Source organism: Drosophila mojavensis, unplaced genomic scaffold (genome assembly GCF_018153725.1).
Source record: "Drosophila mojavensis isolate 15081-1352.22 unplaced genomic scaffold, ASM1815372v1 contig_16, whole genome shotgun sequence".
NCBI lineage: Eukaryota > Metazoa > Arthropoda > Insecta > Diptera > Drosophilidae > Drosophila > Drosophila mojavensis.
The window spans coordinates 790063-804169 of record NW_025318693.1 but is presented as its reverse complement, the minus strand read 5'-3'; positions in this window follow the sequence as shown (position 1 = coordinate 804169).

The following is a 14107-nucleotide window of genomic DNA, read 5'->3' as shown; positions in this document are numbered from 1 at the left end:
GATTCATTGGGACATCCGACCCTCAGCGACTCTCAGCAGAGCCCAGCCCAGTGGACGGCTCGAGTTGCCACGCCCATGCCACGCTCGAGTCTCAATCTGAACTACTTACATGGCGCGCCGCGATAATTTAATTTATTTTCAAACTCAATTTCAGGCATTCTGTAAGCGCGCTTTCAACTTGACTCTGTGCATTTCTCTTCTGCTGAAGCGCCAGCTAAACTGAGGTCCAGGACCGAACTTCTCGACTGGACTTCATTATGTTCATCCGGCTGTCGACTGTCGGCTGATTGTCTGCTTTGGCCGGGAATACTTTTCATTTCTTTTCTCCACTTTTTTCGGGAGGAAGCAGAGAACAGGCCACATGCCTGAGCTGAGTGGATTTCTTGTGCGGAATTTTCACTAAAACAGTAAAAATTGCATTGTTTTCCCTGATGCCGATTATCGTGAGCTCGCTTTTATTATGCTCTATTTTGTTTTGTCTTCATGAATTGATGCTGGCTGAACACACAGTCTGCAGCATGCATTGGCCCAGGTCCACCTGGGAGTCGCCAGGCAAATATTTTCACTTCGATTTTTGTTCAGCAGCTCTCTTTCTGCACCTGGCAATTTGCTCAGAATCATTTGGATCTCTGCGCTCTCGCTCGATTCTAATTGGGCTGGCTTGTTGAGCTTCGAGTCTTTAACTCCCATGCCAGATGGAATTTAAAATCTAAAACTGTACAACAGGCAAAGTCATGCACTCAATTGAATCGAATTACCTAAATCATGCGTTTTAGCATATGCAACTTGATATAGAGAGGAAAACTTATAATTAATATATTTTGCATGATAATAAGGAATCCTTCAATTTCAGAAAAACTCTTGAGCTCATGAAAGTTAAGGCTAATCTGTGTTGCAGCAACTGGGAATCAATTATTTACAACGAGAACAAGTTCCAAATTGGAGAGAGCACAAATTATCTATATGAAGCAGAAAGCTCTCTCAACGAAATGATTCGATTTTTTCTTTTTTCTTCTTCTGCTTAACATCTGAGTCATTGTGATTGATTACAAGTTAAATGTTTTCCTTTGACGTTTTAAATTTAAGCCCAAAATAAATCACATCGTGGCGTAGCACGTCAGGATGTGACATGCACAGCAAACGCGATTGCAAAATCAATAGAGGCGCGATTCGATTTCAGTTGAATATATATATATGTATATTCTATATTCTATGGCTTCTGCAAAAATTGTCCATTCAAATACAATATACCTTTATCACTTTCATTGATCAAGCTATGCGAATACGAATTAGAGCTTCAACTCTTTAATCATAATTGGCCATGCATGCAAAAAAGGGTCATGAATTGAGCCCTCGGGCCAGAGGTTGGTGCCAAGTCTGACAATTTGCTTTTTTCTGTTTAGAATTTTGCGCCTTGTCTACGAGTTTTGTTGCTTTGGGGTCTTAAGCGAACAGAGCCGTAAATTCCCTTAACTTTTCGCATTATTTGTTTAAAATATAATTAAGTTTCATATGTACAGTTCAGTTAAGTCGGTATGGAAGAGCATGTACAGTGAAGCAACCTAACGAAGGATTTCTGCACTCCGGGCCATGTAACATGCACAAACAAATAGTTATAGTTGCCGAGTTGTTGTTGTTGTTGCTCTCTTGTTGTATCTTCTGACCAGAGGCCAAACCGGGTGGGTCTACGGCTACAGCCGCCGTCATGAATGTTGTTTTTGTTGTGGGGAATTTCTCACAAAATTAGATTTCACAACTTGAACTTTTCTATAACTTTATTCATGTAGAACTTAAGCCTTTTTCGTGTAGTTTTGCGAAAATTTCTTATTAAATTAGCTACTTTTTTCAGTTGAAACGCAAGCACCACAAAAAGTCCACGAATGCTGCTGTAAGTTTCTCTTTGACTCACAGTTCATAAGGAAGCCGGCGTTCCAATCAAAGGGCAGCCTCTTAGCCGAGGAGAAGCGGACAGGCAACCAGCAGCAGCCAGCTGCCAGGAGGACGCCATCTGAATTCTGAAAAGTTTACTCCACACGATTTTGAACACACGCAAAGTTAAGACGGCAGGAATACCAAATTATCAACAGCATTGGAATTGAGCTGAGCATAAAAAGTTTGACCGAATTGAATAGCTAATTAATTTTGGACTAGTCCAGGGCATTAAGCTGCAGAACTTTAAGCAGCAGCAGTAGCAGGAGGAGCAGCAGCAGCAGCAGCAGCTGTGCGCATTTTTGGTTTAGATGCGAAGGATACTTTTTGGCAGCGAGCCAAACCGAAAGTGTCCTGCTTTGTGGTGATCTTATCGCATTGGCTGCACACAACATTTCGCTAGGCCATATTGTGTTGTCACATGGCTTGGCTTTGTGTCGGACTTGGCCCTGACTTCTTGGCTCGGCCAGGGATTGGCCCTTGTGTCCCTTAGGTGACATATTGCACAATTTGGTTGCAACTGCTTGGAAAATGGAAAAACTACAAATGCCGTAGTCTACAGCCGGCAGCCTACAGTGCGGCTTTAAGCTCTCTGGCAGCACGGCAACACAGCAACGCGTTGCGCACTTAAGGCGCATAATGATAACCCTTGACTTTCACATAAGCAGCAACAGCAGCAGCAGCAGCAGCAGCAGCAGCAGGAGCAGCAACAACAGCAGCAGGAGCAGGAGCAGCAGCAGGAGCAGGACGCCAGCCAAACAAGTGAGGCCTAACGAGTGAGCTGCTTTTTGTGCGTTAAACTCAACGAGCAGCAACTGGCAAATGATGTCAACGAGCATGCATGCCACAGAAAGAAGAAGAATGCCCCACGAGAATGGGAAATGGCAGCAGCAGCAGCAGCAGCAGCAGCAACAGCAGCTGCGAAAGCCCAAGTGGCCCAACCATTGGCAAATACTCGCACTCGCACTCGCATTCACATTCGCATTCGCATTCGTATTCGCATTCGTATTCCTGCTCGTACACGTAAATAACGACACTGTCGAACGAATAACGTCATCCTGGTTGAGTGACTAAAAGCCAGTGACGTTGCTTTTGTAAGCGGTGCTAATTCGAGTGACAGCTACAACAATTGCCAAGCTTACAGCAACAACAGCAGCAGCAACAACAACAACAGCAGCAGTAAACCATGGCCAATAACATTTGCGGCTTAAATTTTAAATGTGCAAGCGCAAGGCGCAAATTGGTTAAAGTGTTAGAGGGTAAAAGATTGGCGTGGGGCGGGTGGGAAAATATGAGGCAACTCAATGGCATGCCATATAATATTTTATGCTGATAAATTGCCTTTTTTATTGCATTTGCTTTTGAGTGAAAACATTTTCTTGCCGGCGCTGGGCAGGTCAATGGTCTTGCCCAAGAAATATGGCAGCGCGCAAGAAAAAGGCCAAAACCAGACAGTTCCACAGACACGGCACACACACACACCCACACACAGAGCCATGTGAATAAAGTGCAAAGTATGGCAGCTAATGGGAGAGAGAGGGGAGACGCAGTTGGTAGTTGGCTCTGATTCGGTTTCGCTGAGTGAGTGGCTGCCGGGCACCCACATTTGGGGCAGCCAGGATCGTTTGTTATGTTGCTGATGTTTGATTATTATGTTTGATGGCATTTGGGAGCTGACAGTGGGTCTGCTGGCGCTGCTGCGAACGCTTTGATGAATGATCTGGCACTTTGCTGCAGGCAGCAAGTGAAACTTGAAACCGTCCAGCAACAGCAGCAACAACAACAACTTGTCCAGCGTTAAGTGCAGCCAATACCTTCTGCGAGTGAATACCCTATGCACAGATGACGATGAGCCGACCATGGCAATCGAAGATGTATTAAGATATTAAATTTAAATATTAAAACGGTACATCAACAACAATTGCATTGGTGCAGTCAACTAGAATATACAGGGTATGTCAGTAATCAGCATTGTCCTGTTTGCCTTTTGTTTTTCTTCGACAATTTCAATGTAGAGCTTAAAACGCTTCATTTCATTTTATTTCACATTTGAGTTTAGCATGAAAAGAACAAAACAAAGCGGGCAGAGTGAAACAGAGCTCAAACTAAATAAAACAAAACCAAATAAAATCCAAACACAAACGCTACAATATCCACTTTCAATTCAATTTACATGCCAAACGCCACAAAAAGCACAAAGCAAATGAGCAGCCAGCTGTAGTTGTAGTTGCAAAAACAAAAACAAAACCATGGACCCGGTCCAGGGCAGAGTTTGGCACAGTTTCGCTCTTTGCTGATGCTACTTAAAACTAGCTTTTCAACAATTGCAACAAAAATAAGCGGGGGCGCCAGCACCTGACAATGTTGGCCAACAGTGAACAATCTGGCCAAAAGCGCTGGAATATCATTCACATTGCATTTCAGCTAGAGCAGATTATTTCAATGAACGTTTCAAGCCCCGTGTGGAAGACTCTTGCATGATGTTAAACCCTGTGTATTTACCTCGAGACCAGCTCAGCTTATTAAAGTCAGCTCAGAGGATATTACAATCTAACTAAAATATGAAAATGAAAAGAAAAATATAATATGAAAGAAAAAGTATAATATCTTGGCAATTATTTTTCTATATACATACAAACATACATATATAATACGATACGTAATTGTGCGTTCGCTTTGCCTTGACAACCTGCTATACCTGTTAACCTCAGTGGCTGGCAAAGTGGTGAAGGATGCGATGGTGTCCTGCCGGCAGCTGCTAAGCTGCGCGCAACACCAACGAACGCTCAAGTGTCCTTTTTGTGCGCCTGGTTAGACACAGAAATTTAAATGGTAATAGCGTTTACTTAGCCATTGCTGCGTTGGCTCTCCGGCTCCTGCTCTCATTGTGGCTCGGTTCGAGGGCTCTGCCTGTGCTGTGACAAGTGACCAACGGCAAGGGCTCTGGACCCGCTGCTTCAAGTTGACATTTGCATGTTTTTCTTTTTTTCTTTGTATATTTTTTTCTCATTTTATTTTTATTTGCTCCTTCTTTTTTTGTATCTTATGGCAGCAAATAAAGGCCAATAGGGCTGGGACATGAAATATGCACAGTTAATTTTCAATTTATAGCAGAAAAACGGCATCGAGCGATCGCCTAAAAAAGGAGAAAACTAAAGGAAATTGAAACGCCTGTCGGCTGAGCTGACATTTTAATTGGTGCGGCGTGTGACAATCAATTACAGGGTCAGTCGTGGCGGCGATTCTCCATCGGCTGCGGTGCTTTTAAAAGCCACTCAAATATGTATTGCAGTGGGTGGTGCCAGCGCCACAGTCAAATTGACAACAGCTGCAGCTGTAGCTTCAACTGCAGCTTCAACTGCAGCTTCAACTGCAGCTGCAATTGCATTCAATTAACGCATCCTTCTGCCCCCGTCACCGTATTGATAGATGCCAAGGAAAGGCCGTCACTTCTTCTTCTTCTTCTGTTCGCTCGGTTAAACGCAACAAGAGCAATTTACTCCACTCCGTGCTCAGTCAGCCCGATTCCTGTAAGCAGCGAACAACCTGCCATATGCCACCTGCCCCGACGAGTAGCCAAGCCTGGAAAATAATTGAAGATGCTTGTACGTTTCTTTTGTGGTTCACTTTCCGAGCAACCAGTTATGAATGCATATTTCCATTGCCGCCAACTGCCCACTTGTGGTCTTAACACATTTCGAGCCCGTTCGCCCCACTCGAACCGCGTTCTAGGTTAAAGTTCGGTTCATTTAAATGTAAATTTAGTGAGTTTTTGAGACAATGTACAGCTAAAGTGATGTCAGCTTTGGTGGAATAACATACACATATGTACATTCATTTAACTACACTTTTAGCGAGAATCAATCGATTTTTGCGATTTACTTTGCGGGTATCAATGTCGTTATGCTTGTCTAGCCAGGCCATATCATAAATAAACATATCGCATGACAAAGTAAACAAACTGTCGACACATATTGATGTCATTCATGTGTATATGTGTGTGTGTGTGTATACAACGCTATCAAAAGAAATCCTGTCAAAGAGATCACAAAGCAACTTATTTACCTGAATATCTAGGCATTAGCTCGTTAGTATATAAACTCTTGTTTTTAATGTTCTCTAATGGTCTAATCTCTACGTTTCTAATTAGACTGATTCTATAAATTTATTTTATTTATGCATTTATTTAACTGGTGACTCGGTATGCAAATCGAGATAAACAGTTGTTTAACTATGCAAATATTAAATAGAGTTATCTCCATTAAATCTAAACATTTATTACATGGAATTTAATTTGCTTAAATATTTCTACTCAGCTCTATATATAAAGATGTTGTTTAATGGCCGCAGTTTAACTCTTGACAAGTCAATTTTATTTAATTAAATATCAACTTACAGAAATGCCATTCAGTTGCTTATGCCGAATATCTTAGACTCATTAGACAAACAGATCCCTTCGACATTAGCATGATGCAAGTGTAGCTTATATGGGGAAGCCAATTCAATTCGGTTTGCCTCGCATTCGCAGGATAAGCTCTCATTGAAATATGCAAATAACGAATAGTTTACGAGTATCTTATAAATAAAATGTTTGCAGTAATGAAAATCATTGCTGCAAGTAGCGGGAAATATGCGTATAACGAGCGCTACTTTTTTATGCAAATCAGTGCATTTCATAAGCAAAAGAGATGAATGGAAAAATGAGGCAGATTCTGGCGGAAAACGCACGGTCTCCAGTTTCCTTTGCCGTCGCCTGATTTCCATGCACGGCACGAGTACTGAAAATTCAATTCATGCACTTACTCAATAAGTGGCATTCAGAATGCTCAGCACTGCCATTGGGTGGTATACGAGTGGAGGGGGCTGTGGTGCCGTATCCGTGGAGTTGGTCAACTCAAATGCATTTATCATAATATTATAATATTTTATTGTGGCAAATACAATTTGCGAGTGATTGCTACAATATTTGCTCAACATTTCTAGCATCCGCCTTTTGTGGAATGCCAACCTCGTCCCAGGCGGAAGTGAAAGTGTCAATAGCGTCAATCTCCACCGAGTGGCGTCGTGCGCTATCGGTGCAACAGCGACAGCATCTGCTCTATGCTGCTGCTTGAACTAGTCCACGGGCCACGAGACGGCTAAATCGTCCACCACTTTGTGGCTAAGCGCAGCTAACAGACTTCCTCCATAGTTCGAGCGAGCTAGATGAAAACGGTTTATGCGCTTCTCCTGCATATTTCTCAGACCCCACCTTGTTTAGGGTTAATGAGCCCTAAGTTAAGAGAGTTTCGTCACAGGCCGAAACGTGGCTCATCACATGTTTTCTCTGAATGTTTATCCTAGCTACATTGCTGCACTGCCAACTGCACTCAAACACCTTAAATACGGCCCGAAGCTATTTTCAGCTCGAGCATACAAATTTACATTTATAATTTAACATTCAGCCACCACCTGGCAGGGCGAGAGATGCAAAGACGACGCCAAAGAAAACGAAGAATACGTGCAGTAGACACTGAGCAAACATTCAGAAGTGGACAAAAAAAAAAAAAAAAAAAAAATAGAAGCCAAGTTTCTACGGAAACCAAAAAGATGAACACGACCTGTGTGCTATGCACTGGGCCAGAAAAAAGTGTGCGACGCAGGAGTCGTGGCATGTGGAGTCTCAAGGGTGCCCAGAGCGCTTACAAAGTCAGAACTGCAGCGCTACACTTGACTCATGGCCTGCGTTGACGACTCGCATATTCACGGGAGCAAGCTCACCGCGGACCCGGGGCGATGTCCACGGGTCATCTGCAACTTATGCACTCAACAATGTCTCGCTTTGAGCTGCGTTCAATGCGATTACGCATACGCATAGTGTGACCATTTAGGCTAAATGGACTCGCTGCATGCACTCAAATTGATTTCACTCCCCACCTTTGACTGCTCACGCTAAGTGCTGCACTTTTTGCCACGCCGCACGCCATCCTCCCCATGCACTGCTAGAATTTACAGCGAGATTCCCATACATATTCTGCTGTATGAGAACTCATTTGTCAGCTGGCCACTGGCAGCTACATAACTGCATTAGCACTAATAACTAACCCAACTATTGGAAATGAAAATCGCAAATTATTTATGCAAATATCACATGGAATAGCAAACATCACCTGGACTGCGACCAGGTGCTGTCAAATCAGCAGAGACGTGTCACCCTTGGAGGGCGAAGTGTTATGCATGAATGATGTTTGAACTGCTGCAGCTGATGATGAGCGTGTTGACAGTGCTGAGTGAGCAGCGAGCAGAGCAGGGCAGAGCAAAAGCGTAAAAAAACTGCTGAAAAGTAGATTAATCTAATCTCAAAGGAAAGTCCAAGCCACCAGCGGCAGCGCGACCAAGGGATGGAAGCGAAAACGAATTATGGCCAACAGATTGACGATGAAAATCGAATTTCCTGCAGCCGCACCTAGAAATAAACGAACTTGTTGATAACTCTTGGTGGTTCGAATATGCAAAATAAATAAACCCCGCTTAATCAGAGCCGCGCAAAGCAAGTAATCAAACTTTGCTATTGAACTCTCTGAATTGCAATTTTGTACTATATTCGAGGCGAATTCAGTGTGAATTAAGGAGAGTCTCATATTTTTGTGGACAGCAAGCCAAGGCACGTTACTTTAAGTGGGCGTCTTCATTTAAAATATACACTCTATGCTCACAGATGCAGCAACGCTTCTCAGACAGGTAGCTGCTCGGCGAGAGAGCAGCACTCAAGGCCGCCTGCGAAATACGAAATCCACATTTATGACTAAAAATGTTTATAACGTGCTCCAACAATACAATGTTGGGGCAGGTGCAGGTGCAGGGCGGGGCTTGTCGGCAAGCAGTCGAGAATACAGCTCAAAGTGGCATGCAGCGACTGACGTGCCACTGACAGTGAGAATATGTGATGTGTGTGTGTGAGTGAGTGTGGCTTGTGTGTGTGCGATCATAATCCGAAAAACGTTGTAAAAATTCCAAAAGCAGCTCATGTGTGAAGCACTTTTCACATGCGATTTGTGTTGAAAGGCGCCCTGGGACATTATTTAAAGGTGACAGGCGACACGAGATCCACTCTCCACGTAGCCATAGTCCGAAGGCGCAGCTGGGTCAGGTGCTACAGTCTAGAGCTCACAAAGGTCATTTAGTCAACGGGCAACTGTCAAGGCGAGTGGGCGGCCGACGGCCGACGCGACGTCTAGCTAGGCTGCATCGCTGCCTGATGCTTGCATCCTTGCAGCTCGTCAAGCTCGTCTTCGGTGTGTGTGTGCTCCACTGTCCTGCCTGTTCGTCAGTCAGCGTCAGCGTCAGCCAAAAGATTCCGATGCTTAAAAGGCCAAGTGCTTGTGGCAGCTGTTGCAGCTGTTGGATGAAAAGTCTGTCCCGGTTTTAGTTTATTCTTAAAGCCTGCCAGTTAATTTAGTCGCGCTGCAACCGTCAGTGGAATGAATCTCAATGCTGACAGCAGATTTTCACTTGTTTGCTCATTTGATGCTGCTGAAGCCATTTGTAATTAAACCACAAGCAGTGGGTGGCCACGTGGAAGCCAAGCCAAGCCAAAGAGCTTGTTGTTGTTGCTGCTGTTGTTCTTGTTGTTTATCAGGCGAATGTTATTAATATTTACCAAGGCTTTGATAGCTTGTTCAACCTTATGCCTGTCATGGTTTTGGTTGACTGCAGTTGAGCAAACAGTCGACAGGTAAACACTGAAAATGTGCGTTGCAAGCTTCAACTGTCAACAGAAACTTCACGTAGAGAATTTTCGTTTTATTGCACACTCGCACACTTGCATGTAAAAGCAACAGACTACGTTATACTTATGAAATGACTATCACCTCGTATAAGTATATATACGATATACAATGTGCAACATTCGATATACAACATGCATATAAAAATGAAAATAAAAGCGATAATTGCAGCTTCTACATACGACATACGACATACGACATACGACATACGACATACGACATACGACATACGACTTACGACTTACGACATACGATAACAGCAAAGAAATGTACATTGAATGAGCTCTGATAACAAATGTCTTCGGGTTTATTAATACTTATGATGCCATTCAGAGTCATCAACTTGTTGGCTCGTATATTTACCCAAATCAATGTATAGTAGAGTTCCGCACATGGCCGAGGATTTACGGACTCGGGCACGTTAACACGTGCCAACTAATAAAATGTTTATGTGCCCGTCCCAAAGAGAAAAAGGATTGCAAACCAATAAAATTTCAGCAGCACGCACCGAGGTCTTACGTCCGAGACTGACCCACAGATATTAACCCTTTTGATATTTGCTTGAAATTTAATTTATGTGTCGAATTTACGATATTTGCCGAATTAAAATCAACACACACATACATGCACAGACCCAAGACATCATGAATCTGCCGGCATGCCTCATTTGGTGCAATTTAAAAAACATACAAAGTTTAGCAATCACAGAAGTTTGGGTTCAACATTTGCCAAACTCGGCAAACTAATGTGATATTTCTTGATAATAGAGCTGATTGTTCGGTGGCTTTGATTGCTGCTCCGCGACTCCACAGCTCCATGGCTTCATGGCTCCACAGCTGCACGGCTCAGTTGCCCAGCTGCTTTTGAATTCCGTGCTCGCATCGCTTGCCATAAAATGCGATTAATGAACGCAATTTGAACTTCCGCTTCCGTTTGTTGCCTTTTGCTCATACATAACTAAATTGGCTCCGCAATGGTAAAATGTTTGAAAACTCTGTGAATTTTTCATAAGCCAGAATCCATGTTCAAATTAAATACTTCCATGTTGCGCAGCTGAAGATCAGAGACGCATCGAGCAGCAAGCCGCATGAAAGAGTACGAATTTGTTAAAATAATGCGCTTTAACGCAACACTAACCAGCCCAACGAACAAAAACGAAACGTGGTCAGAAAGTTCAAACTAATTATGTTAAAAGCTTTCCGTCAAGCCACGTCACAAATAAGTGAGCGGACTGTGAGCTGAATGCCGCCACAGGACCTTGTAAGCGTCGAACAATACACCCAGCCAAGCATAATATGTATGCTAAATTAAACGAAAACACGCAGCAGCTGCTAAACACAGCCCGACCACAGGCGAGCTGGCGAGCAGTAGGGCAACTGGCCGGTGGAACCAGAGGCGGAACCACCAAAGGGCGACGCCAACTGTCAAATCCAAAGCCAAAAACCATCACCCAGGACACTGACAGACTCGTCATCAACTGCCATTGGGGGTCTGGGCAATGTGTCGCGCTTTAATGCGGCGCGTCTTGTCCGTTGGACAATGGAAAGTCGATGGCGGTGGGTGAAAAATATGTGGGAGAGGAGCGGGCGAGGGCTTGGCAGAGTCTCCTTGATGATATTCATAAATTTAATTTGAGTCGCCCTCTTCAAATCTGCCGAGCAGTGTCCATTTCCTTTACAGCAATTTGCGTTTTAATTATACAAAGTGAAGCTAATGCGCTCAATATAGGAAATAGAAGGAGATTTAAAGAATTTCATTGCGTGGGCGAAAAGCAAAATTAATTTGCTGAGAAAATTCAAGTAGTCGAAGGTAACTTGACAGAAATTCCTAATATATGATTTAATTGCAGTAGCTGAGATGAGTTCAATTAACAGTAAAAAACCAAATTTTATATTAATTTGCAATTTTCAGTGACTTAATTCAAGTTAAATTTACTCGCACTCAGCATCCACTTCATTAGCTTAAAGTTTTGTTCAAAGGCAAATTTTTCCAACAGTTTTTACTAGAATGAGAGAGAGAGGGAGGAAGGGTTGGCCGGTTCAAGGCCAAAATGCAAACAATGGAATTCATTTTGTAGCACAAAAGAATTTCAATTGCAGTGCATACAAATTACTTTGAGTAAACTTTTTACAACTTGCTGCTGCTCGTCCGGGTGATTGGAGCTCGCAGCTTGGCCCAGTCTTCTGCTGTCGTAGCTCTGCTCACACTCATGGAGTGTGACGAATCAGCTGCTTAAGGATTGCTCCAGCCACATGACGATGGCTGTCGTTTGCTGCTTTTGTTATTGTTGCAGGTGTCGCTACGATTGGTGACGAGCGCCATAAATTATGGCTGAGCATACACAAAGCAGCTTCATTGCGTAAACACACTGTGAATTGTGCAAGCCAAATTGCAGCCGAGAGAAATACAGAAGCAGAGCAATGCGGCCCAAAGGCCACACAGCAGCAGCAACAACAACAGCAACAATATTATGGGCAAATAAGCATATGTCTACACAATAACCCATTAAAGCGCACGCAGCTAAGTACGAAAACATAAATCATGTATCTCCAAACATGCTTATTAAATATTCTATCAATTTATGTCCGGCCGGCGAATGCCATAAAACAAAGCGAACCGAAGCTAAGCATGGCTCTCGCTCTGATTGCAGCAATGTGTTGATATCTCTCCCTCTCTCTCTCTCTCTCTCTCTTTCTCTCACTCCCTCTCTCTCTCTCTTCCTCTCGCACAGTCTGTTTCATTCATAGCCATTGTCTTCAGTATGCGTATGTGTTATTCTTACTTTTCACACTCAAGGCATATACTTCATGGTGTCCAAAAATAATATAACACTGCTGCGGTTGCTCACATTCAATATATTCGTGCACACAAAAATAATATATATATATTTATATACATATATACAATCTTCAACTATATGCATACATTTCATTTTTGTGTATATTTTAGCAAACAACGAACAGTTCAGCATGCTTCAAGGCTGCTGACGACAAAGTTTGCAACAAAATTAAAGTTTCAAGTTTTTACAGCGATTTTATTTTGCCCGGAAATTGCCTTAAATGTCCACTTAGCTCTCATTCAATTAACTTTAACTTTAACTTTAGTTACTGTAGCTATAGTAACAACGGCAACATTATTAAGTGAATCAAAAAAGTCAAATAACAACAGAAAATAGGTAACTTGCTTGCTTTCACGACTCAATAGTTTGTTGATCTTACAAATAATATAGTTTGATCTTGCAAATAAAAGGCATGTTTGGGTTAATGTTTGTAAGATGAAAATGTATAAATAAAACATTTTGATAAATAAATAAATAAAAATAAAAGAGTATCAAGTAATAAATTGTGGAAAATATGTAGATGAAGTATGAAAAAGATTCCTTCAAAAAAGATGACCAGAACGAATAAAGAGAGAGAGAGTGAGAGAGAGAGAGAGAGTATTATCTTGTGCTCTGATGTAGAAGTGAAAGTTCATAAAATTGAAAGAGGCCAAAATAAAAATCTTATTCAGGCTGTTCTGACTCTATCCATGATTAAAATAATAACTACTAAATTAAAAAGCTTTGCTTGATGGAAATTTACATACTATTATGCTATTGTCTTTTATTTCTCCTTTTAAATTTTAGTTTCATATCAATCTATACCTAATATTAGATCTAGGCTTTTGGCACTAATGAGGGATTGGCTAATCTGTTAATCAAAGCAGCGAACATGACTCATCTTTCAGTTATCCGTCTTTATGTCAAAATTCAATGGATTGAGTTAGCAGTTTTTGGAAACTAGATGTTCCAATAATATTTTCATTGGACATGACAAACAGTAAACAGTCTGTCTTATAGCTCTTTGAATGGCTATTTGGATTTTAATACACGTCCATTGAATTTCTTTAACCGACTTTATTGATTGCTCTTTGTCAACAGCTAGAAGTGAATTTATTTTCTAGAAATATTCAATATTTCTTGCTTAGTTGTTGCATGTCAGCCCGTCGGGGCAGCCATGCCCACATTCAAATAAACAGCACGCAAACATTTACTTATTAAATATAGAAGAGCAACACGAAACTTTGGCTCATAAAATGACTAAACAATGTTGTAGCCATTTAATGAAAATAATGAAGAACGTGAGACATTTCTGGGGTCTGTTGTTTGCATAGTTCGCATACTTTGTATATAAGAAAAATGCCTCTGATGGCTGCGGATGGGCATGCGAATTGGGATGTGGGAGTGGGGAATGGGGAATGGGACTGCCAATGGGGAGGGATGCTGGCACATAAAAACAAATTTTATGACAAAACTTTTCTATTGTTGTTGTTGTTGTTGTTGTCATTACTGGTGGTGTTGCTTGTTGTTTGTATTATTGTTGCTGTTGCAGAAGGCAAATGAAAACCAAACTCAAGTGTAAATAAGTGCAAAA